The sequence below is a fragment of the Ursus arctos genome, unplaced genomic scaffold, assembly GCF_023065955.2.
Source record: "Ursus arctos isolate Adak ecotype North America unplaced genomic scaffold, UrsArc2.0 scaffold_8, whole genome shotgun sequence".
Taxonomy (NCBI): domain Eukaryota; kingdom Metazoa; phylum Chordata; class Mammalia; order Carnivora; family Ursidae; genus Ursus; species Ursus arctos.
In genome coordinates, this window is record NW_026623100.1 from 72,179,484 (window position 1) to 72,207,228 (window position 27,745).

The 27,745-nt window shown below is 43.5% G+C and overlaps 1 protein-coding gene across 1 annotated transcript in view; it reads right to left on the reverse strand.

The window, feature by feature from the left end:
• Positions 1–27,745, reverse strand: part of KCNS3 (potassium voltage-gated channel modifier subfamily S member 3) — a 235,028-nt gene that overhangs the window by 38,849 nt on the left and 168,434 nt on the right. Inside the window, exons 4-5 of the transcript XR_008958182.1 lie at positions 19,877–19,968; positions 126–473 (exon numbers count right to left, since the gene is read on the reverse strand). The gene's annotated coding sequence lies outside the window, so the exon portion shown is untranslated. The remainder of the gene's footprint in view (positions 1–125; positions 474–19,876; positions 19,969–27,745) is intronic.

The window sequence follows — 27,745 nt, forward strand, 5'->3', positions numbered from 1 at the left end:
ATATTCCAAGACTCCATCTTGGCCGCTGTGAAGAGGGGTCCTCTGGTGGGTTAGTTTCCTATGGTTGCCGAATCAGATTACCACAAACCTGGCAGCTGAACACAACTCAGTGTTTATCCTCTTACCGTTGTGGTGATCAGACGTCTGAAATCAGTTTCACCGGGCCAAATTCAAGGTAGCTGCAGGGCCGCGCTCTCTCTGGAGACTCCCAGGCAAAGTATGTCTCTGCTTTCTCCAGAGTCTAGAAAACCTTCCTTACAGTACTTGTCCTGGAGCTTCTAACTCCAACCTGAAAGCCAGCGTGCAGCATCCTGTTTCGGTCCTCACACGGCCTTTTGTTTCTGTGAACACACTTCTCTCTGCTCCCCTTTTATAAGGACACCGTGGTCACATGTTAGGCCGATCCAGATGATCCAGGACAAGCTCCTCATCTCAGTGTCCTTACCTTAGTCACATCCACAAGGTTCCTTTTGCTGTAAAAGTTAACATTCATAATCACAGGGATTAGGACTTGGATAGTTAGGGGGCCGTTAGCCAGCTTACCACATTCAGTATCAAGTGTCTTTTTTATGAAAATGAGAACTCTCCCTCCCATTAGGTGGCAAGTGGTAGATATTGTTACTTTCAGTTCCATCAACCCACAGAGAGGAAAATCAACCCTCGTGGCTTCGGAAAAATATTCCTGCACATCCGGGCAGGGCTTCGGTGAGAAGGCAGTTGCCGTCAAGACCCTCACTGCCCCCAGGCAAGTCTGCCACTTCCCATCGTGATCTCACTCCTGGTTTTCTCCCTTGTAAAACAGGGGATGAGGAAATCGCTGAGAAAATTAAATGCGACGACGTATGACAAGGGCCTATCATGGAGCTTGTGGGACAATAAACACTCCGTCCCTCAGTTTCCACGCTGGCCTCCGATTCCATCTGTAGAGCAAAGGAGCTGCTCAAGGACTTTGCTAGATTCCTGCAAAATCTGACTTTCTCTCACAGTGCAGATGGAGATGTCCCCTCCATATTTCCTCCCCCCGGCATTGCTCGGGGCCCCTTTGCCAGCCTGGCCTCTGCCCTATCCCGGTTGCTCCCATCATGGCCCTGCCATGAACGCCTTTGTTTCCCAGAACATAGGAAGACATCCAAGTTCCCTTGGGCCCTTGCTCTTTTCCTTTCCTCTCCTCCTGCCTCAAACCTGCTACTTCCAGAAGTATTTGAGGAAGAGAGATAAAAGACCCCCACTTCTGTCTTTACCAGATAAACAAATGCTAAGCAAAAACCAACCAGTCCAAATAGATAGATTGACTGGCTACAGATTTGTTGAGTTTTGAGTGCGTTGTTCTTCTTTATTCCCTTTTCTCCTCACACAACTCGGGGTTTTCATAATTTCAGAAGCTGATAAGCACACACTTCAACAGAGACTATTGTGAGAAACAAATGATTTTTATTGTGAAGTTGTATAAACTCGGTATCGGCTCCCGGCTTTCCAGCTTCCAGAGTGGCCTCCTCATCTCTCCTCACAACACAAGAAACCCAGCCGCGTGCCAGGCGTTTTGTGGGTGCCAAAAACAGAATGAGAGCTTTACATCTATTTCCCACAGTCCTCGATCCTGTCACAGAAGTAACATGGTCCTCGTGTTACAAACGAGGACACAAGCCTCGGAAGACTAGTTCAAGTTCCCACAGCCCAGTAAATGCGGTAGTTAGAAAGCCACGCTGTCTCCCTCTTCCGGGGCCTGAGTTTCCAGCTCTGACCCTGGTCAGGATGATCTCCATTTCACATAATCAGAGCTCCGTGTTTATGAGTCTATTATGGTACAAACATGCAAACACAGAGACAAAGGGAAAGGGAAACCGAAACAGAACAAAACAGAGCCACTTCAGGACCGCCTAGAAAGCCTTTGCTGTACACATCCCAGCCACCTCGGGGATCAAGGAGGAACAGGATTACGCAGTGTCTTCCTCCCAAGCCCAGAGGCTCAAGAGGTATTTGGGGCTATAGGAAAATGAAAAGACGGAAGGCTGAAGGTTGGAATATGGAGAAGAGAGAGAACCAGACGCTAAGAAATGGAGAAAAGAGACCTCAGCAGGTGGGGACAGCCTGCAGCCATGGCATATCAGAGCTCCCCTCACACCAGCGCTGCTCTCATCTCAGAGCCAAAACCCAAAAGAGATGCCTGCCAGGTCTTCCCGTGCCCACAGACACACATGTGTGTGCATGCATCGGCACGAAGACACATGAATTCCACAAACACAGATTTCACTTTTACAAAAAGTGAAATTGTTTCTGAGAGCTGCTTTACAAGTGGGGGTAGAATGCACTGCAAAACACCCTGTGAGATCAGAGTACTGTCCTCTGTCCCCGCCTGCAGCCGTGACAAGTCAGCCTGTGGCACGAGAAGGCCTCGAAGACAGTTGAGTCACGCCAGCTGCCTGGCCACAGACACTTGCACCCTCCTTACTCAGGGAAGCAGGACCCAGCAACCGCCTTCGCTCGCTCACGGGAAGCGGGATAGGGTATAGTACTCACCACGCTAGGAATGAGAACAGCTGAGTTGACCAGACTAGGGCTAATTTAAAAATTCATTTTTATAGGTGGCTACATTACTGTATTAGTTGCTACTGTTGCTGTAACAAGTACCACAAGCGGAGTGGCTTAAACAATAGGAATGTGTTCTGTCGTAGTTCCGGGGCTAGAAGTTCAAGATCAAGGTGGCCGTTGCAGTGTTCCCTCTGAAGCACTGGGGATGGCCTGGCCCAGGCCCCTCTCCCAGCTTCTGGGGATTCCTTGGCTCATGCCAGCCTCACTCCAGTCCCCACAGGGCGTTCTCTCCCCATGCTTATCTGTGTTCCAATTTCCCCTTTTTAAAAGGACCCCAGTCTATTGGATTAGGGGCCCACCCTACTCCCCTGTGACCTCATCTCCACTAATTGCACCTGCAATGGACTTTTTTCCAAAAAAAGTTCACATTCTGAGGTTCCGGGGTTTAGGACTTCAGCATAAGAATTTAGAGAGGGCACAATTCAACTCCTAACAAGAGTTTGCAAGAAGAATGAGCCACAACCCAGTCTGTTTCCTATTTATGAAACACAAGTTGGACTGGGTGATCACTAAGAGACTTTTCAGCAAAACGATTCTACAATTGTATCCGTAGCAGTGGTTTGCCTCTGTCACTGCATGTTAGAATTATGTGGGCAGCTTCTAAACAATGTCACTTCTGCCTCAGAACAATTAAATAGTCAGCCTTCCTAGGGGTGGAGTCTGGCCATTTTAAAGCCCCCTAGAGGATGCTAATATGCAGCCATTTTGAGAAGTAGTCATCTGCAGAATTCCCTCGGACAGACTGAGGGGACCTGGTGGGTGTCCAAGACATCATCCTATCAAAACACACAAGCTTAACCTTTCTCCGGGCAGGAATCTATATCACAGAATTATTCACAAACACACACAGTAGGCAAGAAGGTGGGTAGCATTCTGAGGACACCACTAGAGTTTCGATCGGAATTCCAATTTTAATAATAATCAAGAGCAAGCATTACTTCTGCCGGAACTTGTCCCTGTCTCTCACAGGCTGAGTTGAACCTTCTTCCTCCTCCCTTGGGTTTCCCCTAACATGGCCCTTATTGTGTTCCTGTGATGGTCCGTCCTCTGCATGAGGCTGTGTGCTTGTTAAGGGCGAGGTCTGTGTCTCAGTCATCACAGTAACACACAGGCTGGGGCACGGTTTGTGAATGTTTTTGCATGAATGAATAAACGAAAGGGGAGTGAATGAATCAGTATGACGATTCATAATAGAAAATTTAAACCAAGACGTCAGTAACGGCTTATTACTGTAGTAATTTGGAAGAATGACATATTTGCAATTTTGCCAAAAATAGGCTTTATTTAATTTTATTATCTTGATTGCAAGAATCCTCATTTGACACTAAAGTTAAGAATAGAGGGAGTACTGCTCACTTTTTATAGGACTATGCTTTCTAGCAAATATACTTTAAAACACAAATGAGTCAGAGTGTGCCCAAGGGTTCAGACCCTTTTTCCACAGAACCAACAGCTTTCTCCTTTGGAATTAGAATCAAAGTTCATACATTTATGACAAATCGTGAAGGATGCAGGATATGCCCAAAATGGAACTCCTTGTCAGAGAATACTGTGAGTTAATCCAATTATTCTAATCCAGTTTGTATACATATGCAAGCAAGGCCTTACACAAAGACAGGATGAAAAACAGGATAGCATTCTAGAATCCAAACACATGCTTCTGTAAAATAACAGGAGATTCTTACATAAATCTATTCATGGCCTGATAGCTTCCTTTCCTTAGAAAAACCAGGCACCACTAACACAGGGCAGCTATTATGCTCATTTTTCCGGAAGCTGAAATGCAAAGATACTTAAAAACGCAGCAATATATCCATGCACTAATTTAGTAAGTAAATGCATTTTCAGTGATTACCTGCTGTGCTCCGTGTTTGGCGCTTTGGGAAGAAAACAGACGTTAAAATAAGGCCCTTAGCTAGGAGGAAATTTCATTCTAATATAGGAGAAAAATCTGCTATATAGTTGTAATATCAGACAGGATGCTTTTCTGCAGTAAAACGGAGGCTCTAAATAAAGTGTGATCGTGAATTAAAGTGGAGAGATTGGTCGTACGATTATGGGAAAGTGATATTGAACAGATGTTCAAAGAAGGTCAGGTTTTGATAAGTAGAGATTTGAAGGAGAATATTACAAACGGGGGGAAATCAAGGCATGAGTAAAGGTTTAGGTGAGAATTACCATAATCAGGGTAAGAAGTTTGGTGTTAACCTTAAAGGCAATTGGGAGCCATAGAATGTTTTTGCAGCAACACTGTAGGAGAATTAATCTTTTAAGAAAGTTTAGGGTAAATTGGGGAGGGAAGAAGACTGGAAGCGTGGGAACAAATATGGGAGACCCATTCAACCGTAGGGTTGGTGGGAAGATGGAAAGAAAACAGGATCAGAGGCATGGATAAAGGACTGATGGACATGTCCAGTCCAAGCAGGCACCTGAACACAAACATGTTTCTCTCCACCTTCTAGATTTCCCCCAGAGTAAAAGACATGGATAATCCAGTAAGAACAAAGAAAACTGGAGAGACAACAAATCTGCTAATAAAATGGTGAAAACTAGCTGCCTATAAAAATGGCCATTCTCCATTTGTAGTTATCACCACTTAAAATCTCTAGTCGTTAGAAGAGACTTACCAACATGAAAAAAATAAGATTGAGATAAATGGGGAAAATAACTGATTCCGTAAAAATAAAGATAATTTAAGATATTTAAAAAACCTGCTTTAAATAGTATTCTCGGAGAAATTCAAGAAGGATTTACAAGATGATATAAAATTTAAACAGAGAGCAAGAACGAACTCTTGGGTATTAAACGTAAAGTCAAGGTAAACTCCCAGAAAATAGAGCAAAAAGAAAAAACTTAAAAAATGAGAAAAAATTTAGAGAGCTAAATCTCACTCAGTTTAGGAGATTATAATCAGGCAGGGTTTAATCAGGGAAGCGGAGCTACCAGGACTGATGGGATAAGAGATTTGTTGTAGATATGAAATCTCACGCAGTTGTGTGAGGAGCTGGGGAAGTTCGGGTCCAGGAGGTGAGAGCAGTCACCGAGAACTCAGGCTAAGAAGGCAACCAGGCTCGGCTGCCCAGTGGGACTGCAAATGGAAGGCTCCTGGAGGGTTCTGTGGTCTACTTCCATCTGTGCAGTTTCCATCTCTGTGGGTCTGCTGCCACGTGTCTGGTGGAGGGCTTGGGGCTGCAATTTGTCTACACGGTCAACGGTCAGGAGTAAGAGCTGGAGCAGAGAGCAGGTGCAAGATGGAACCCACTGACCCCTGCATCCTGTCACCACATCTAAGCATGGCAACCTTCAGACAGCAAAGTCTGCAGCTTCACACTGGCCCTCCAGTTCTCACAGAAACTCCTGTTTCAGCAAATCGAAACTAGACCCCACAGGGAAAGGGATTCGGAAGTTCCAGCCGAACCAAACTGACACAATACAAACCACCCATATCTGACTAGTAAAAGTGAAAAAGAAGGAACACAGAAAAAGAGAAAGTTATCACTATCATAAAGGGGGGAAAACGAGATACATGTCTTCAGGTTGAAAGAGTACCACAAAGGTCAAGCAGGTTGTATTTTTAAAAAGTCCACAGCTAAGCACCTTCATTAAATTTCAAAACACTCATGATAAGCATAAGCTCATATATGCTTCTGGAAAGAATTAACCACAAGTGAGAACGATTCTCACTAAACATCTTAGCAAATATACTGATGGCCTGAAGACAGGAGAGCAATGCCTTCACAGGTCTCAGGGAAAATGATTTTGAACCTATGATTCTATATCCCAATCAGAGCAAGCCCCAAGGAGGGTCACTTAGACATGCAAATATCAAACACCCAGTAAGCGCATTTTCAATGTATCTTCTTGAAGAAGTTATTAGAGGATACTCCCTAACATAATATAATGAAAGTCCAAAAAAGGAGGTAAATGTGGGCTTGAAATGTGTCCCCAATTCATGTCTCAAGGAAAAAAATCTGCAGGATGACAGTTTCACAATGAGACTAGAAACTGGTCAGGTCAAATAAAAGTGGGAAGTCAGCAGGTTGCCACAAAGCTATCTTCCCAAGAATGGACGCATTCTAAGCAACAGGTAGAATGAATAAAGACATAGATAACTTTAATGGAATAGTGAAGAAGGAATGTTTCTTCTGTTAATAAAAGAGCTGTTAGGAAACTATTTGAAAAGGAAAACTGGAAAAGTCATTGTATAAACATGAGACAACTAATATTAATAGATTGGGATGACAGTGGACCCACTGGACCTGATTATTAGGAACATTCTCTTTTAAATAACAAATGGGCCATAGGGAAGAAAGTATAACCCAGCCCATTATTAGAGTTTACATAGAACAATATTAAGGTAAGAAAATTAGTATTATTATTTATTTTTGTTCTTATTTAGGTATATTATATAAATGTACAATGATAATCAAGGAAAGAAAACAACAACTTAATAACTATCAAAGGTTGGGAAAGGAAAGAAGAACAAAAATACACCTGCACTGAATAGCCACTTCTTTCCTAGCAAGGGGTAAATAAACACTTCTTAAATACACTTCAAGAAATATAGTGTCAACCCCATAGAAAGAGCTCAAGAAATATTTATTAGGTGAATGAATCAGCCAATAAATAGTGGTAGAATTGTATTATCTCAGATTAGAGAGAAAATTACCTGAAGGATGAAAATAGAAATCGTTAATAATTCACATATATTCCAGTCCAAGGAAGTAGAACTGAAAATGGAGAGGAGTATGGTTGCTTTTCATTCTTCGCACTTCTGTGCTATTACATTTTCAACATGTGCACCTATTACTTTAGTGTAAGAAAGAGTAAATGGTGGGGCACCTGGGTGGTTCAGTCAGTTAAGCGTCAGCCTTTTGATTTAGGCTTAGGTCATGATCCCAGGGTCGTAAGATTGAGCCCCATGTGGTGTAGAGCCTGCTTGGGATTCTCTCTCTCCCTCTCCCTCTGCCCCTCCTCCCACCCCTCCCACGCTCTCTCTCAAAAAGAAAAATTATTAAATGATGATTATACTGTCATCGTGCAAGAGAATTATTTGTTTTTTAAGAAACACACACTGCAGTATTTCATAAAAAGACATCATATCTTTAACTTACTCTTCAATGTTTCAGGAAAACATAGGGGTGTGTGTGTGTGTGTGTGTGTGTGTGTGTGTGTGTGTGTATGCATGTGTGTGTAGACAGAGATAGAGAGACAAAGGAAACACAAATGTAAGAAAATGTTAACATTTGGGGAATCTGGGTAAAGGCAATTATCCAGGAATTCTTTGTGCTATTCTTGTAACTTTTGTGTAAGCCTAAAATTATATGAAAATAAATAATAGTAATAAATGTTTTAAAAAGATGTTAAGATATGTGAATAGGACATAGGTATTGTAACTTTTTGTTGAAAATATAGTTTAGGAAAATATCTAGCAATTATATACCCTATAGTCTTTAAATGTAATTCAAAAGTATTAAACCTTAAGTACAACCTTCACTTATGCATAGAGGAAAGGTTTTGAATATCTCTATATATCAATTGCGGTATAGATAGATATGATAAAATACATGTAATATTATATTATTATATTATATTATTATCATATATTATCATATATTATCATATATTATGTTATTACATGTAATATTAAATACAAGTTTACACATTATATGTGTGTGGAAAATGCAAAATATTTCTAAGTGATATCCATATGAACTAAAATCTCAGCAATTCCCTTAGGGAAGGTACAGTATTTTAATAGCATTTCATTATTACATGGTTCACCTCCCTATGCAAAATGTATCAGGACCCACAAAGTAATTGCAACCCTGTATAGTGTGTACAAAAAGTAAATAAATTATTGCAGAAGACCCATAAAAGTCAAAAATTTGAAATGTAATATTTCTTCTCCAAGCAGTTTGAAAGTGGCCATGTGACTTAGATGGGTCAAAGACTATATTTATTTTCCTGGGAACAAAAAAGAATGAAATGGGTAGAAGGTAGAGGATTGTAATCTGAAACAAATTATAAAAGAAAATACAGACACAGTGATAAGTCCTGAAGGAAAAGACAGGGCGAATGCAGATGGTTATGTAGTTTCCTGGTGGCGCTAGGATACAAACTGGTGGGTTGGGAGAAGAGCTGGTTTGGAAACGAGAGTGCTAATTCAGTTGGGGACCTGCTGCATTGGGATATCGGGGGATATCCATGTGGAGATACGCAAGAGTCAAGAGAGGGTTGCCTCTGGAGGAACGTAATTTGGAATCATTCACAAGCAATGTACGGTAGTTACAATTGCCAAAGTCAGGAAGACTGAAGAGGAAGCAGCTAGAGAGAAGAGAGCCGGCTGAGAACAGAAGCCCCCCAAAGTGGGGGACAGGAAGAGGAAGAAAGAAGCCAGGAGAGGTGGGAAGCGGTGGAAAACAGCATCATTTCCTTGAGGGCTCAGGAGCAAAGGAGGAAGCTTTTGCCAACCACTGCAGGGCACTGCATAGAAACAGAGGCCTGGCACCTGGGTGGCTCAGTCAGTGAAGCATCTGCCTTTGGCTCAGGTCATGATCCTGAGGTCCTGGGATTGAGCCCTGCATCAGGCTCTCTGCTCAGTGGGGAGTCTGCTTCTCCTTCTACCCTTCCCCCCTTCTTGTGTGCTCGCTCTCTCTCTCTCACTCTCTCTCTCAAATAAATAAAATCTTGGGGGAAAAAAAGGAAAAAACACAGATTCTAAGGACAAAGGAAAGACTTGGTTTTGCGGAATAGAAAAGCTGATCAGCTTTTCAGTAAACTGAATAAAAGAGTACAGAGAGAGGCAGCCAGATTACAAATGTTCAGTGAGGAATGAGGGTGAGGGAATGAAGGCAGTGAGAACTTTTAAGAATGCCAGTGATTCTGCTGGTGGGAATGCAAGCTGGGGCGGCCACTGTGAAAGAATATGAAATGTGCTCAACAACTAAAAATGGAGTTACCATATGATCCAGCGATGTCACTGCTAGGTATTTACCTAAAGAATATAAAAACACTAATTCAAAAAGACATCTGTACCCCTATGTTTATTGCAGCATTGTTTGCAATAGCCGAATGATGGAAGCAGCACAAGTGTCCATCAACTGAGGAATGGATAAAGAAGATGTGGTGAGTGTACACAGTGGAATATTACTCAGCCATGAAAAACGAAATCTTGCCATTGGCAGCAGCATGATGGAGCTAGAGTGTAATATGCTAAGTGAAATAAGTCAGTCAGAGAAAGAAAATACCATATGATTTCACTCATATGTGCAATTTAAGAAACCAAACAAATGAGCAAAGAAAAAAGAGAAAAACAAATAAACAGACTTAAATGCAGAGAACAAACAGATGGGTACCAGAAGGGAAGTGGGTGGGGGATGGGTGAAAGAGGTGAAGGGAATTAAGAGTACATTTATCGTGAGAAGCACTGAGTCATGTATAGAATTGTTGAATCATTATATTATACACCTGAAACTAATATGACACAGTATGTTAACTAAACTTGAGTTTTTAAAATGGCAAAAACAGGGGCGCCTGGGTGGCACAGCAGTTAAGCGTCTGCCTTCGGCTCAGGGAGTGATCACGGTGTTCCGGGATCGAGTCCCACATCAGGCTCCTCCGCTGGGAGCCTGCTTCTTCCTCTCCCACTCCCCTGCTGTGTTCCCTCTCTCGCTGGCTGTCTCTTTGTCACATAAATAAATAAAATAAAATCTTTAAAAAAAAATGGCAAAAACATGATAAGGTTAAAAAAAAAAAAAAAGACTAGCAGTTAAAGACAGGAGTAGCGCTGCCCACAGTCGTCTAGACGGAGTATCTGAGTGTGTTGAGTGCAGAACAGGGATTAGAACATGGGTTTCTGGAACCTTCTTCTCAAAGTAATCCTGCTCCTAACTCCCCTTGGCTGTGGGGCTGATTTCCCACAGTGGCGAAGACAGAGCCCTGGCACGTGCTGGGATGGCAGGCTTCTTACAGTGTTGCCAAGTCTGCACACAGCTGCAAGTCCTTTCCGAAGGAGTCAGGGGCACGACTCTAAGTAAATCAAATGTTGGTAAGACATCAAGAATTAGCGACATTCCCAGAAACTATTTTAAGCAATTCTCAATGTATTTATCCAAATGGAAACAATGACTCAGTAAATATGAATAAATATTTTTACCAAATCTGTTTCTTTTGACCTTTTAATTTGAAGCCTAATTCATTTTGTTTATTTTCCCACTAAAAGCATTTAGCCTTCTTCTGAGAACACTTAGATTTGTTATTAAAGTTTTTTGAGGAGCCCCTGGGGGGCTCAGTTGGTTAAGCATCTGCCTTTGGCTCAGGTCATGATCCCAGGATTTTGGGATCAAGCCCCACATGGGGCTTCCTGCTCGGCGGGGTGAAGCTTCACCCTCTGCCTCTGCTCCGTCCCTCGCTCATGTTCTCTCTCTCTCCCAAATAAACAAATAAAATCTTTTTAAAAAAAATAAAAATAAAAATTTTTATTGTATGAAGCAATAAACTGAAACATATCAGTGAAAGGCCTAAAGAAAATGTTATCGTTAGCGTTATATTAAAGATTGTACATTTTTAAAAACCATTTCCAAATAACTAGAGTTTTCTGATTAGGTTTTGCACTAAGATATATGAGACTGTTAGACAAATGACTTTGAGTCTTTGGGGCGTACAAGTTGTCAAAAATAATGAAACTGAGACTCGTGCCCAATCTATGCAGAAAGTAATCTCCTGGTATCGCCAAAATCCTGGAGCACTGTTATCACCGAAGTCCTCGCAGAGCCACCCCTTTAAGCCAAAGCAGACAAGCTAAGTCAAGATTTCTTTTAAAAAGCTGTGGAATTTAAATCCTGCCCTGGAGGAAATGACTTGCTCAATTTAGAGGAAAAGAGGGGGAAAAAGGAGAGAGCGAGAGAGAAAGAGAGAGAGAGATTACAAAGAATATAACTGCTAATCTCCAGGAGAAAATGTCTTATCACACACTTCAAGTTTTACTGTTATTCCTCAAGCAAAACTGCTCCGAGTTCTCTTCCCCTGGTTTTCCTCTCCACATCTGACCCAGCAGGAAGCATAAACCAAACAACCCCGCCTTCTGACTCTCCTCCTTTCCTGCCCGCGCCTTAGTCCTAAGGAAATAGAAGCAGACCGGAGCGCTATCATTTCTAGCCTGGAGATGTTTCATTTTTATTCAAATAGTTTAAGCTCCATAAAGCATATGAAGCAACATCTTCAACTTTCAAAGAATATGGCAAGTATATTCTTTTCTCAGCGTCATTTAATATTTGACAAATTGCTCCTGAATGATTTTGTTACCTAAATATACTCTTTTTTTGTGCGCAGTTTTTATCCATTTGGGTGGAGTTTTTTAAATCTTCCTGTCACTGTATCGCCTTCAATTCATTTCTTAAAGCTCAGAATTATTACTTTTTTGTTGCTGACAAGATAGGAAATAATTCTTCAAGACACATTATATTCAAGAACCATGTATTTGTTCCAATGCCCAGGAGTGAGATGCTTTTGAGAAATAGCATACTTAGTGAGAGCGTATTCCAGAAGTAATGTGGAGCCAGCATTTGGAGCACAGTTGTATGGCTGCCCATATCCCTTAGTCATGTTCATGCCCACCATTAGAGACTCACCTCACGATTCCTGCCTCCGACTGTGCCTCTCCCACCATCTTTGACCCAATGGATCCTCTCACTTTGGTACCTGCTATGTACTTTTGCAGCTATGCTTACTATACATTAAAATTATTCTGGGATTCTATTTAACTCGTCTTGATTGTCCTGGCGTGAAGTACAGTTTGGGGGCTCTTGTGAGCACTCAGCAATCCTTGTGGAAAAAGAAAAGACAGAACAAGGTAGAAACATCATTTTTCTAATTCTAGCTTTGGCTGCTGTCTCCCTCTAATAGTAAAACAGTACAGGTAAGAGTATAGCAGGGGACAAGAAGCCCTAATATTCTCCAAGAGCAGCAAGGCTGAGCACAGTATGGTGGGCTACTCAAATCCACAATGCCTGTTCAACACAGCTGTCTGAGTCCATTCTGGCTGCCATGACAAATTGTATCATAGACCCGAAGGCTTATAAACCACAGAAGCCTATTTCTCACAGCTCTGGAGACTGGCAGTTCAAGATAAAGGTGCCACTCTGGTTGGGTTCTGGTGAGAGCCCCCTTCCTCTGGTTCACAGATGGCCGTCTTCTCCTGGGATCCTCACAGGGTGGAGAGCAGAGACATTCTCTGGAGTCTCTCTCATAAAGACACTAATCCTTTTTAGGCACGAGGGCCCCACACTCATGACCTCATTACTTCCCAAAGGCCCCACCTTTTCATACATCATACTGGGGGTTAGGATTTCAACATATGAATTCTGGGGGGACTCAGACATTCAGTCCATAACAGCAACGATGCGGTGGCACTTCTTGTGAAGAATTTAAGTCAGACAGAGTCATCCAGTGGCAGGGGGAGGACACCTGCTCAGGCTAAAGTGGCTCTGAAAGGTCTAGGGCGTGGAGTGGGCAAGGGTTGACCTCTCTCCAGGACTTTCGAACCCAAAGTGACCCATCTCGAAGCATCATAGTCTCCCCACTGGGCTTGACATCTCAATCAGGGAGTCTAACCAAAAAGAAGGTACTTCTCTTTTTAAAATTCTTAACATGATCCTTTCTTACCCAGTTTATTTTGGCAGTTTTACATCTGAAATCAAGTTCTCCTTACTTAACTAAGCAGCACGTCTTCCTTCTTAAGCCTCTTTCCTCAAGTTCTCTTGAACTAGAAATAGTCTTGTTCTCTGATGCTTTCGGCATTTCATGGGTGCAGCCTCGTTTCTCTACTATTTGTTATTCACTTCCTTTTTTTCTGGTAGAGTCATCACATTAAACCCACTCTTCCCTTGCATATATTGAGCACCTACCATGTACAGAATCCATAAGAGACAGCCTATGAAGAGGGAACTAAGGGGCTCCCCAGGGCAGTGATAGCTTTGCAAGTTAAGGCTGTTCTGATAGCATAGGCTTCCAAGCCAGGCATCAGCTAGCCACGTAAAAGGCCAGGGACTGAAAGGTTAAATGGGTGCACCAGGGCGCTCCTGGCTCAATAGCTCAGCCCGCGATGCAGTCACTACTCTATGAAAGGCAGCATGCTAGGGTTGTGGTATTTCAGGATTGAGAGCAATATGGATAAATGTAGACACTGCCATGGAGGGTTAAAAAATGAATTGTCTAAGTGCAAAAAGGGGTGACTTAGATTGACAGAGGGTCTTTAAAGATATTTTTATTTTAAATTGTGAAATATTTCAAATATTGACTGACCACAAGCACAACCTGGGCCAGCAGGATTCTAATGCTGAAAAAACCTGAAATCGTTGAGTCATTAGGCAGCAAGAGAAAAAAAAGCAATGCCCAGCTCGAGAGAGGCCATGCTTTCCTGCATCTGTCAGCTCCAGATCCTGCCCCATCCTCTCGTTCAAGGGAACTTGACATAGGTCCATTGGGGTGCATCTCAAGCACAAAGATCCGAATAGTGAGGGGTCAGTCTGTGAGACCTGAGAGGGATGCTTGAAGGAGTTCAGGCTGTTTAATCCAAAGAGGAGGCTCAGGGGACCTGTGACAGCTGTCTCAACAATGAGGGAAGGGCGGTCAGGGGCCCAAACAGAGGTGACTTACTCTCACAACTCCGAAGGCCCCTGGGGACCAATGATCAAAGTCACGGAGAAGAAACAGGTTTCAGTTCAGTGTAGAGAACTTTCTAACATGAATGTTGTCCAGCAACGAGTCTGGGGTGTCACAGGAAATAAAAGCCTTATCCCTGGAGGTCAGATGCCAGATGCCACCTCCTGGGAATGAGCAGATTCCAAACTTCCCCCCAAGATGCTCACAGTCCCAAGGTGTGAGAGATGGGCAAAAAACAAAACAAAACAAAAACAAAAACAAACCCACCACAATGCCATGTAATGAGGGCTCAACAGAGACAGGAGATTTATACAATGCTCTGAAAGATCAGAGAAGAACTCTTCAGAGAGGAAGTGACATCTGACCTGCTACCTGAGGTATGCAGAAAATACAACAGAGGAGTCACTATGTGCAATGACTTAGAAAGCTTACATGAGGCCTGAGGAGTGCACCTGATCTGAAGTACTGAGTGTTTGAACCGGAAGTAGTGGAGAATGAGGCCACAATTGAGAACCACGCTTAGGAATTTGGAATTGAGCACGTGAGCAAATCCCTGACTACATCCCTATTTTAAGAGTCTCACTTGGGCAGCTGCATTCGAGGTAGGCGTTGTCTTGGTATGTTGAAGATCTCATCTATCACAGGCAACTAACGTAATCCAATATCAGTTTCTTTATTGATTTACGGAGTCTCTTTCCCAACTTATTAACTACATGACATTCAGATTGCCCAGAAACACTTTTTAAAAAGAGAAAAGCAGGATCCCTGGATATTTCTGATTCTGTGTTTCCTGTTTGTTTCAGAGGATGGCAAGCTGTTGAGAGTAAAAACAATGTCATTACCCCCAAACTCCAACCGGTTCTGGGCCGCATGAGGCCTCAGTGTATGTCTAACACATTGGGATATGGAGAAGATGCTTTATTTTTGAAAATCAAACATGGAGAACCCCAGCACAGTACTTGGTCACATTTTAATTTAAAAACAATTTGGAAAAATTATCACTTTTGCTCCAATCACCACTTCTAATACATTCTTCATTAATTGATCTGCCTAGTTAGATAAAATATACTTTTTGCCATCTAAACTCCTTTAGCCTTCTTTCAGTAAAATGCACTGGAATCTGGCCAACTCCCAGCCCCATGCAGGATGGTTGGAGTTGATCGCACTCTCAGCTCCAGAGGTAGCCCCCTCAATGACCAGAGCCAGTCCTGCACTCCCCTGCCATCGTGATTGGTTTAGAGATGGTTCAAATGCTGAATCGGAGCCACAAGACACCACTAAAACTTTGCTGGGGGTTCTCGAGAAGACACCCTTAACCTTCGCCCCAGACGTGAAGCTAGAGGTAGGGGGATGAAAGGCCTGGAAGTCCTGCAGCCAACTTCTGCTCATAGAAGGAGAGCCTCCCTGAGAATGGGTACATGACAGGAATCAGAGCCAGACAATGGAGAAAATGCACCTCTTAGGACACAGCTTGACCCAGATCCACCCCTGGGCTTTTCACCTACAATAGTCACAGATTCTCTCCTTTGCTTAAGCTACTTTGAGATTTTCTGTCACTTGCAACCCAGAACTCCTACCTGGTAGATAAAACTTTGGGGGGGGGGGAATTGATAAGATAAATTCATCATTCATTCTATCTGCCTCTTAAGAAAGCTGTCTCTGCAGTTAAATTATTTTTTCCCAGAAAAACTCACCTGGGTGACATTTTCCTAGTTCTGCTTTATAAAGGTGCCCAGAAAGTACATTTTCTAACCTCTGCATCATGCTCCCGCTACATCATGAGACTTTGCTGGCACTTACACTATCTCTAAGAGTAGACATTTGTGGGTTTGTCATTATGTGTTAATAGGCATTGGGTGTCCAGTAACAGGGCAATTTCTTGCTTATCTTTGGATATTTCACTGCTCTTAATACAGGGCCTGGAATGTAGCAGGTGCTCAATAAATATTTGATAAAGTAATTTGCATTCAATTACCATTTCATGTACAATACCCTTCCAGGTCATACAAAATCGAATTTTGTGTTGTTCTGGCAGTGTCGTTCTTTTAAAAAATCAATAGAAATAAATATGAAATTAGTGAAAACATTTCCTACTGAATCACTCCTGGATTCTGCAAGACTGACAATCCCACGTGTAATAGAACAAGTCACGTAATTTGAAAGGAAAAGCGAGTATCTGTAAATGGTATTTTAAAGATCTAGACAATGTTGAGGAAAAGCCTTCAGTTTTATTTTCATAGAACTAGGAAATCATATTTTATTAAGAGTGAAATATAATCCTGAACACAGAAATACGCAAAAGCTATGTTTGAACTTAATCAAAAATAATAGTAATCCATTGCATCGAATTCAAAAGATCAAGGCAAAGGACCATTATTGAATGGATTAACATAATTTACTTCCTCTTCCTTCAGCACCATTTTAGCTGTTCTTGGGGAAAATCATGTCAATTAATTGTGTCCCACTGTCATCATGGAAATCCAGCACCTTGCATACTGTCTGCATATTTTTGGTGCCCAGGGAATGTTGGTTGAACTAAAAGGAAAGAAATGAACATTCTTGTGCATTTAGTATGTATCAAGTGCTTTTTAAAGATGTTTTAATTTTTTATCCCACTTAATCTTTATGACAATCCTTTTATTCACCCATTCATCCATTTATTCATCATTCAATACGTATTACTAATAACCTACTCTGTGGTAAACTAGTGAATAGCAGAATCAGATTGCATTCCAGGACTCTTGGTTCCAAAGTCTGCATCATTTCCTCCCCACCTATTAGGTAGCTGCCCCAGTATAGGGAAAAGAATAACAATGATTTTAAGCACAAAAGAAATCCTTATGTTGGAGGACTGAGAGCCGCATTGGCTGAGCATGACTGATGCACGTGGACTGGGGCAAGGCTGGCAGCCCTGAAGCCTGAATTCTAGAATCCTTACTGACTTCCCAAGTCTCTCTCTGAGTAAGTTAGATTAATGAAGACTTACATGTTTGGTCTTAACATCTTAGGTCTTTTATATGCCAACCTTAAGAAATAGAAAATAATTTCCATTTGCTCTTTTGATTCCTTCAGCAAGTATGAGTATTTCCAAATAATAGCAACTATCATCTTCTGGGTGCTTATGACACACCAGAAATAGTGAAAATTTTGGTGCATGCATCAGCCCATTTAATCCTCACAGATCTCTGTGAGGTCAATCTACCAGTCAAAATTTTATGTAACTGAGAAAATTGAGGCCTTACCATGTTAAATTTACATTAACTGTAAAAAGCAAACCTAGTGGTGTTTGTCCAGTGTCTCCTTGACCCGTCTAATGCTGTGTACTGCATTAATCCACATAGCCTCCCCAAAACTACCAACCTCTCTTTCAAGTGCCACGTTAGCCTAGCCTTTGTGAATTGGCCTGAATTCTGAATGAGTGGGGTCCAAATTACTGGCATTTTCTTTATATAGGTTTTTTTCTTAAAATAGTTTGTGTCAGCTTCCATAGGGGTGGTTTGGGAGGTTAAAAAGCAGTGAAAGAATCAAATATGATTAGTCAAGAGGTCACTCTACCTACGTGTATAGGTCAGCTTGGGCTGTCCTAATAGAAGACCAAAGACTAAATGGCTCAAACAATAGAGATTTATCTTTTTTAAGGTTTTATTTATTTTTTATTTATTTATGTATGTATTTATTTATTTATTTATTTATTGAGGGGACATAAGGGGAGGGAGAGGGACAAGCAGACTCCTCATTGAGCGTGGAGCCCAATGTGGGGCTCAATCTCACTTGAGATCAAGACTTGAGCCGAAATCAAGAGTCAGACGCTTAACCGACTGTGCCACCCAGGCACCCCAATAGAGATTTATTGTATCATAGTTCTGGAGTCTGGAAGTTCAAGATCAAGGTACCAGAAAGTTCAATGTTTAGTGAAGCTTCTCTTCCTGACTTGTAGGCTGCCTTCTCACTTTGTCCTCACATGGCCTCTTCTCTGTGTGGGCTTGGAAAGAGAGAAAAAGAGAGAGAGAGAGAGAGAGAGGAGAGAGAAAGAGCATTCTGATGTCTCCTCCTCTTCTTATAAGGACACCAGTTCCATTGGATTGAGATTCCAATGTTATGACCTCACTCAACCTTAATTACCTCCTTATAAGCTCCATCTCCAAACAAAATCACACTGGGGGTTAGGGATTCAACACATGAATTTGTGGGGACACAATTCAGTCCACACCACGAGGCCACATCCTCTTCACTGAAGATGTTTCTGGTGGGAATTGGAGATGTAAAAGCAAAACAAAACTAAACAAAATAAAACAAAACATAACAAGAAAGTAGATTTACCTTCCTCACCCAGAGCAAAATTAAGAGCCAGCGGCTTTAAGCAATGAAACCAAATCTTATGCCTGAAAATGGTGTTAGGCTTGTGATGAAGAGGAAGCCATCTTTCTTAATAAAGGCCCATGAAGACGAACAATAGCATTTAAATAAACAAATGAGGGAGAGGTGAGAGCAGAGGATTCGACTGGAAGACACAAGCACGGTTCATGTGACCACTGTACAGCTTCATTCATTTCTCACTTTCTCCAACATTCTCACCTCTTTCCAAAATCCCCCTCCGTTCCCCTCTGGGACACCGCAACACATTCTCGCCCGGTTTCTTGGGCTTCCAGGCTCCATCTCCAAACCATGTCCAAAGGCAACCAGAGTGACAGGTTTACAGACCAAGTTAATCTTCTTAGCCCCCTGCTTAAAATCCCACAGTGGCTTCTAACTTCTCCTCTGATAAAGACCCACATTCTTCTCATAGAATTTTCTTCAAGGCCCAGCATAACCCAATATTGCCTGTCTCCCCAGCCTCCTGGGGACTCTGACCCCCCTTGCTCTTCATCTCCAGCCCCAGCTGTTTTCTGGTTCTTCAGGTTCCCCACACGAGTCTGGGTCCTCAGTTAGAAGCCCCCTGACATCCTGCACCTCTTATCTTCACACTTAGCCCTGTTGCAAGGAAATACTTAGCTCTGTGATCGTCAGTTCTATGAGGCCAGGGTTGCTCTTGCCCCACAGCACAGGGCTTAGTTAGCAAGCTCCGATGAATATTTGAGGACTAGATGACTCCAAGTAGAAGGAGAGTTTGTTGCCAAATTAAAGAACCTAGATGTTCATATTTTGAACGCAAGAAGCCACGGAAGATTCCTGAACTTGGATATAACATGCAGAAAAGTTTTCATCAGTTTTCCCCAGAATATGGCTGAGGGAATTCAGCACTACCTTTGACATTAATGAGCCGGCTGCCCCCAGGGTGGAAGACCCCAGAGTTAAGAAAAGGCAGCTGAAAACGCAGAGGCTTTCCAGTAACATTCTTCAGAGCCACTGTGACCCCCCCGCCCCACCCGTCTGAAGAAGGAGATGGAAGTTGGAGGACAGTGAATTCTGTGGCCTCTGCCACTGTTTTAGGAGAAGAAGCCACAGAAGAAGCAAAATTTTGAGACATTCGGGCTACACAGAACTTTGAGAATTAGCTGAGCCAAGGGCCATATCTCAGGAAGATTCAGCGACAGGGAAGTTAAAATCCATGCAGTCTAGAATTTATTTCTAGAGATTGTCACAACGCATAACCGGTAGGGGGGTTGCACAAACATGTACTTACAGGCTGTCAGTGTAACTGTAAGGAATGTGTGCATGAAGGTTCTTCTGTCCCATTCGTCTTGAGGGGCCGTTCAGGAGCTAAAGGGCATGACGCTGCTTCCATTCACGGGAGTCGGGTTAGGGGGAAAAAAAAGAAAAAAGAAAAAAAAGAAAGCAGACTGAATTCACTCCAAAATCCGGTTTTATTTTCAAGGCCATCTGTGCACAGACATACCCCAGAGGCAATAAAAAGCTGCATTATTCTTCATTATTGCCCTGGAAGAGTACTCTGGCTTAATAAGGGAGCCCTGATTTCATAAATGGAAAGGAACAACAGTTCCCTGGGATGGCGAATTAACTTGCTTTTGATAAATAAATGAATTTTCTCCCTGAGTAAACTTTGCCGAAGTAATTCAATGTCTTATTTTTTATATAATACTAATATTCTAATACCGCAGAGTTCTGTATCTGGTTAATTTTGTGGCTTTCCTATCTGAAGTTAAATTTCTATTTTATTAATTTGTAAAAATCTTATTTGGTTAGCCTGTGAAAACCTTGCTTAAATATATATTTTTTTTTATCCTGGGAATAATTTTTCAAGATGAGGCAAAGTCATTGAGTGAAGGGGGAAGTTGTTTGCATGGCTTTGGGAACATCTCAGAAGCTTCTGCTCCCGTCTAGAATGAGATGACCCCGCACAGCCTTCTGGAATGTTCACTAAAAGTCTCTAATTCCCATACCCTTCGCCAGAGGAAACCAGGTGTTAACACTTCCTTTAGTTTGGGGACTGGATGCCTAATACTCAGTTTCAACTTTGCAAAGGCATTTTTTTCAGGTATAGAGATGTTGGAATCTTTGGGTATACATTTCGGACATCATAGCACAAGGTCTATTTTCTTTCTACCTGGACCATGTGACCAGGATGGGGGGAGGCATGGAACACCTTCTGCTACAATCTGTCCACTCCTTACAGAAGCCACACACACCTTCTAAACTCCCCATGTCCCTCCAGACAGCGTCAGGGCTGCACTGTGACCCGTGAGTGACCAGAGGACAAAGTCTGAAGTGGGGGTGGGGGGACATCCTAGCAATTGTGTAGAGTCAGGGGCAGCTGTGCAGGTTAGGAAGAGCCGTGGGATCAGGGCCAGGAGACCCAAGTCGATACCTAACCCAGTGCACTAACTTTGGAAAGCCACTTAAACTCACTACGCCTCAGTTTTCTTACCCACAGAATGGACACACTCCTCCGTCCGAAGTAGGTTGCCACGATCCAGGGAAGTGATGGATATGCACACAGCAAATTACAAAGCACAGTTGGAAGCTTCAGGATGACTGCCCAGCACAGGGCCTGGCACTTCTGAGACCGAAAGCCCTATGAGGGCAAGAGCTTTCTCATTCACCGCCCCCACACGCAGCATAGGGAAGGCAGTAGATGAACACTTGGTGAATCAAGATATGAAGGAATTCTTGAACATAACAGATGCTCAATTAATATTGGTTTCTTCCTTTGTCTCCACAAGGCTAAAAACGGTGCCTTGTATTGAACGCTTTAAAAGTTCTGCTGTTTGGTTAACAGATGTTAGTACATCACGTCTTTCTTCCTCTGGGGCTTTCCAATTTCCCTGGTGAATAGTTCTATTAAAAACCCAAGTGCCCGTTCTGAGACCCGAGTTTAGGTTTCAGAGAAACATTAGGGGGGAGGCTTTTGTTGGACCCGGCGAGCCATCAACAATGTCTTAGTCCACCTAGAAAAACAACAGGCCTTCCCGTGAGAACAGAGCAGGAGAACAGTGAAAGGAAGAGGCCAGTTGCAGGGCAGGGTTGTGGGAGGCAGTAGCTCCTGTACCCACGGTTTACTGGGAAGCTCAAGCCTGGGGGGGCCGAAGAGACAGAAAAGACAGGGGGCCAAGAAGGAGGGGGAACAAATGTAAAGGCTGCCTTTCGAAGGTGACCACGGCCCCCGCGAGCGGATTGCTCAATCTCCAGCAGCGACGGCAGCTCTGAGCAGTGTCTCCAAGAGGAAGAAGTGAGAAACCTGTATTCCTGGCTCCACGGGAGTGGACTTTTCCAACATCTGGGGCGCTCTTATTTGGTTAGTTGGTGCCAGGTGGATCTGGCAGCATCTCGCACAACAAGGACACCGTGGGTGGGAGGCCCACAGTGCAGGTGACCAGGTACAGCCCCCATGTGACCTGAGGGGCCGGGATCAGCTTCCCTGGCGAGGACATCCATCCGCAGCATCCACAGAGGTGTCAGGACTGGCCCCAGGACTGTGGGAGCAGCCCAGCCAAAGCCAGGGCCGCTCTGGCCAGAAAGCCAGGTGTATAAATGAGAGCTGGTGCAGAAGTGTCTTGGGTTTTTTACTCATGAGATAATTTTATTAATCAACACTACTAAAATTCCATGATTTTATGGGTGAGATAGCGTGGCAGGGTGGAAGGATTAGAGAACTTTGATCCCATTCTGGTTCAAACCCCAGCTCTAAACTATACTGCACAGCCCTGTGGCTTGGAGTGAGTCACAGTCTGGGCCATGGCTTTTCCATTTCAAAATAAGAGTGATGATAGGTACCTCCAGGAGTGGGCCGGAGACTAGAGATTAGACAGGTAATTACAACACACACACATACGCACACCTATATACACATATAGATATCATATACACAAACATAGATAGAAATTATATACATGTATGTATGTATATGTATATAGATGCATATACATGCCTAGGACGGTGATTGGCACAATGCGCATACTCGGTAAGTGATACTGAAATCAGAATCAGATGGGAGTTAACATTCAGCAGGCAAGAGTGATCTTTTTTAAAAAACTTTTTTATTTAAATTCAATTTAGTTAACATACAGTGTGTTATTAGTTTCAGGGGTAGAGTTTAGTGATTTCTCAGTTGCATATAACACCCAGTGCTCATTCCATCAAGTGCCCTCCTTCATGCCCATCCCCCAGTGACCCCATCCTCCCGCCCCTCTCCCCTCCAGCAACCCTCAGTTTCCTAGTGTTAAGAGCATAGGGGAAGGAAGGAAAAATAAAATAAGATAAAAACAGAGAGGGAGGCAAACCGTAAAAGTGATCTTTAAACATCATCATGCCATTCCTCTGCTCAGACCTTCTAGTGGTTTCCCACTTCAATCAGAATAACACAAACCATCGGGCACCTGGGTGGCTTGGTTGGTTAAGTGTCTACCTTTGGCTCAGGTCATGATCCCAGGGTCCTCGGATCAAGCCCCACATTGGGATCCCTGCTCAGTGGGGAGCCTGTTTCTCCCTTTCTTTGCCCCTACCCCTCCACTTGTGTGGGCTCTCTCTCTCTCTCTCTGTCAAGTAAATAAAATCTTAAAAAAAAAAAAAAAAAAAAGAGAATAACACACAAACACTCCTTCCCCTGTCTGGCAAGGCTCAACCTGGTCTAGCTCGCGCTTACTTCTTAGACTTGTGCTCTAGCTTTTCACTTTCTCCAATCCACCAAGTCTTTTCCACCCCAGAGCCTTTGCACTTGCCATACTTTTTGGAGGACTTCACTGCCCCCTTTGATTTCTTTCTGTATCTTCTTCTTATTGTACAGATGTTAGTTCTAAAGAGACCTCCAGCGATGCTCCAATTTAAAGTATTCCCTGACATTGCCGCATATTTTGACTGTTTTCATGGTGCTCACCTTTATCTTAAGTCAACATGCATATTCACGTGGCTCTTTGTTTATTACCCAGCTCGGCCCATTGGAACACAAGCTCTGTCAGAGCCTTCATCTCCCCTTGAGCTACACAGCTTAGAACAGGGCCAGGAACCAAGTAGGGGCTCCTTTTCCATCTGTTAAATGAATAAACTAGTGAACTTCCGTAGTCAACCACATTCTTTCCAACCCTGGGGATATGCTGGCTGCCCAGGATCTCGGGACTGAAGCAACATGCCAGACTGACTGCAGCCGGAAGGCACTTCTCACTTCCGGAGACCACAAGCTGGGCTGTGACCTAAACGGGAACAGTATAATTGGAATACCTAATCACTAGGAGCAAGTTCTTGAGAGATTTGAATTTAAAAGCTTTAGGAATGTTTAAAACTGACGCCAACAGCAAGTTCATCCCATAGACATAACGTAGGTGGTCTAGATAGCTCATCTGATTCTGACGTATTTCTCTGTCCTTCCGTCTAGCCAACATTAACTGAGACCAAACAATATGCTAACTTCTGTGTTTGTTTCTGTCTCAAAGTTCTTCCAAAAGAGCTCCTCATATATTATTTCAAGTGACTTCTGAACACAGTTCCCCGACTATTCATCATTGGAAGGATAAATCTAAAGATAAACAGAACCGCAAAAAAATATTCAGAAGAAAAAAACCCTTGTATATAGCCAACCCTTCCACAGTGACCGCTTGGGCCAACCCTACTCTGTAGCAAGCTCTTTTCCTCCAAATCCCTTAAACACGTGTGTATAGCAGGCATTTCTTTCTTTTTTTTTTTTTTTTAAAGATTTTATTTATTTATTTGACAGAGATGGAGACAGCCAGCGAGAGAGGGAACACAAGCAGGGGGAGTGGGAGAGGAAGAAGCAGGCTCATAGCAGAGGAGCCTGATGTGGGGCTCGATCCCATAACACCGGGATCACGCCCTGAGCCGAAGGCAGACGCTTAACCACTGTGCCACCCAGGCGCCCCAACACGTGTGTATAGAATCTGTCTCTCTCTTCCTCCTCCATCTTAGCCTTGGCAGGCTTCATGCAGGATCGTGGTGTCATAGAAAGAATGCTAGCTTCGTCAAATAAAATCTTGGCTCCATTGTTTACTATCTGTGTGTCTTTGGACAAGATAATGAAATTCTCTGAGTTTCATTTCCTTCTTTTGCAAACTGGACATAATAATAACCTCACAGCATTGTGAGAAATAAATGTGAAAAGTATGTGAAATTCCTGGCACATGGTAGCTGTTCAAAACATGGAAGTTACTATGACCACGACTACTACTGTCATACCATTATTATCATTACTATTATTATTATTACCATTATGTCATTATTGCTTCCTCTCTGCCTATCTTGACTTGTTGCTGTAGCTGGCAGGCCAGAAAGCATGCTTTCCTGTGGATTCTTTGTCCTCCATAATACTTCAATAACAGTAGATGCTTCAGAAAAGCTTACTGATCAGGTTCAAGTTCAACAAACATTTACTGAACTTTCCCAACATGGTGCAAACCGTGATACACACCTGCACACATGGGGATAAAAGAAGAGGACATTCCCTGGTGTGATTTCAAGGACACTAGAGAAACCAGGCTGCCCTGTCCTCGTTTTCTGTTTTGTGATGGCTAATGCCTGGAATTAAGCCATTCACATGTTACCTGTGTATTTGACTTTAGTCAGTATGCAAACTCCTATGGGAGGCCTCTTTTGTTTAATCCCTGTTTGTTTGTTTGTTTGCTTATTTGTAAGATTTTATTTATTTGAGAGAGAGCACGTGCGCACATAAGGGTAGGAAGGCAAGATAACCCTAACCCTAACCCTAACCCTAACCCTAACCCTAACTGATGCAGAGCTCAATCCCAGGATCCTGGGATCATGACCTGAGCTGAAGGCAGCCACTTAACCGACTGATCCACCCAGGTGCCTCATTTAATCCCTGTTCATAATGGAGGGGCCTGAGAGCATTTGCCTGGAATAGGGAGAGAATGAGGACCCTGAGCACTGAAGGGAGGAGGGACGGCCAGGAGCAAAAGCTCGAGGGCCAAAGGCAGTCAGAATTACTCCTTATCCAGTCTTTTTGAATGGAAAACTTTCAAAGACAAAATGATCACCAAAGTGAAGGGTGAGCATGTGGCCCATCTGGAAACCGCCTGAGCGGGCAGAATCCCTTGTCCCTGTCAGTACCCTCCGGGTCACAGGAATCCTACTCAACCTGCAGCCCTAACCATTCCCAGGAGCTAGGAAGATACATGCTTCCCTCCCAGTTTGTCCTGAATCGGTGATCACATTCTGAATTTATGGGCTTCCCAGTATCGCTTCTGCTCAGGCGTTCTCCTGGGAATGAAGCCAGAGACATCGGCAAGATCTGATGAGACCTCCTGCCTGCCTTTGCTGGATTGCGGTCCCTTGCCAGTCTAACTGCCAGAGCACTTCTCCACCGTCCACCTGCCTTCAGCGTCATTGCCAAAGAGCAACATGAGAGTGACCGCCTCGGTGTCTCCTGGCAACGGGCAGCTTGTAAAGCACACGGTAGATGTCACCTGTCATCAGGGAAAGTACTACATTTAGCTGGGTTAGAAAGTCAGTTGAATTTGGCAAGTGCTGCGACACTGGCCTGAGCCCCGTAGGGGAATCCGAGATGCATCAGTAACAGCTCTTGCCCTCCGGAAGCGTGCAGTCTAGTGCAGAAGAAAGATCCAAACGCAGAACCCTCAGTGGTATCTAACAGAAGTCTGATTTTAAAAGGCAGTTGACTGTCTCCAATACACAGCAGAATGAAATATTTAAGAAGATGTTTTCTAAACTGGAGTGGAATCTGCATAAAAAGTGCTGACCAAACCAAGTATGAGTGGAAGGGCCATTGCAGGAGCGGAGAAGAGGCCGAGAAGGCTGGGCTCTCCGTGCGTGGAGCAAACAGCTGGAGCAGGGAGGAGGCGGGCAGGCTGAGAGCCACCACAGTCTGGTGCTACGGGGGTCTGTGGGACAGGGGGGAGAAGTAGGGCTGGGAGGGAGGGGTCAGATTATGGGTGAGGTCAGATTATGAATGATGGAGAGCTTTGAGGCTCTGTTAAGAAATTTGCATTCCCCACCCCACCCCAAAGCAATCAACATTGCCAAGGTCACAGAATGCGGATTGCTCTCAGCTCTGTTTTAGGGCAGACCCCATGGTGGCTGGATGGGGGGATGGGATGGGGCGGAGATTGTGCTGCAGGCCAGATGCCAGAAAAAGATGAGAGAGAGTTCCTACTGCCATGACCCTGGTGGATCCCACTCAAAGGCAAACTGCACGGGGAGGGGAGGATCATTTAAAGCTATGGGTACTGAAAATAGCTTCCGTGCACGTTGACAGCCTTTCTTTTGGAAAATGGATTACTGGTGGATTGTTCAAGTCTCAGTTGACGTCCCAATGAGTCCCGGCAAAAAGAGATAGAACCTGGGACCACAGGCAGCTGTATGCACCATGGATACCATCAGTGGATGCATTCATTTCCCAGGAGCCTGGTTTAGCCCTTGTGCTGGAATCGCTGAGCACTGTGGGGCATGCCTCCCAACAGCCAGATCCACCCAAGTCAGAGCTGTCCTGCCACCCAGAGGCCCTGCACGAAGCTCTAAGGAGCCTTGGCACAAGGAAGCACCACATTCGCTGACTCACTCCCTCATTCACTGCACAAATATTTGTGGAGTTCACTCCAATGATTAAATCCTTTCAACAAAGGGAAAGGACTTTACCGTACTCTTTATTAGTTATTGGATTTTCCATTTCTTGGTGTGGGGGTGGAGAAGATGCAATAAAGGCAAACAGTTTGAAATTGATCGTTTGCTTCTCTCCAGGGTAATTTCCTGGCAACTGACAAAATTTGCAGGCTGTGAGAAGCAGTCAGGGACTTGTTGGGAAACCTCTTCCTTTGTAGTTTAGATTTTAAAAAATAATCTCTCTAAGCCCCCAATTTCCTTATTTGTAAAATGAGAATAACAACCCTGACCTCACAGGGTAGCTGTGAACAGGTTCACCACCATGTGGAAGTGGAAAGCAGTGCAGGGCAGAGCTCTAGGGGGCGCCATTCACACAGACTGCAATGTGAACAGTGCCCTGTGGAGTCGCTCGATACACAACCTCCACAACCGTGTGTGGCAGCCCTGGTGCTGAGAGAGGATCAAGGGAATAAAGCTATGAAAGCACTTTATAAACAGTTAAGGGCTGTTA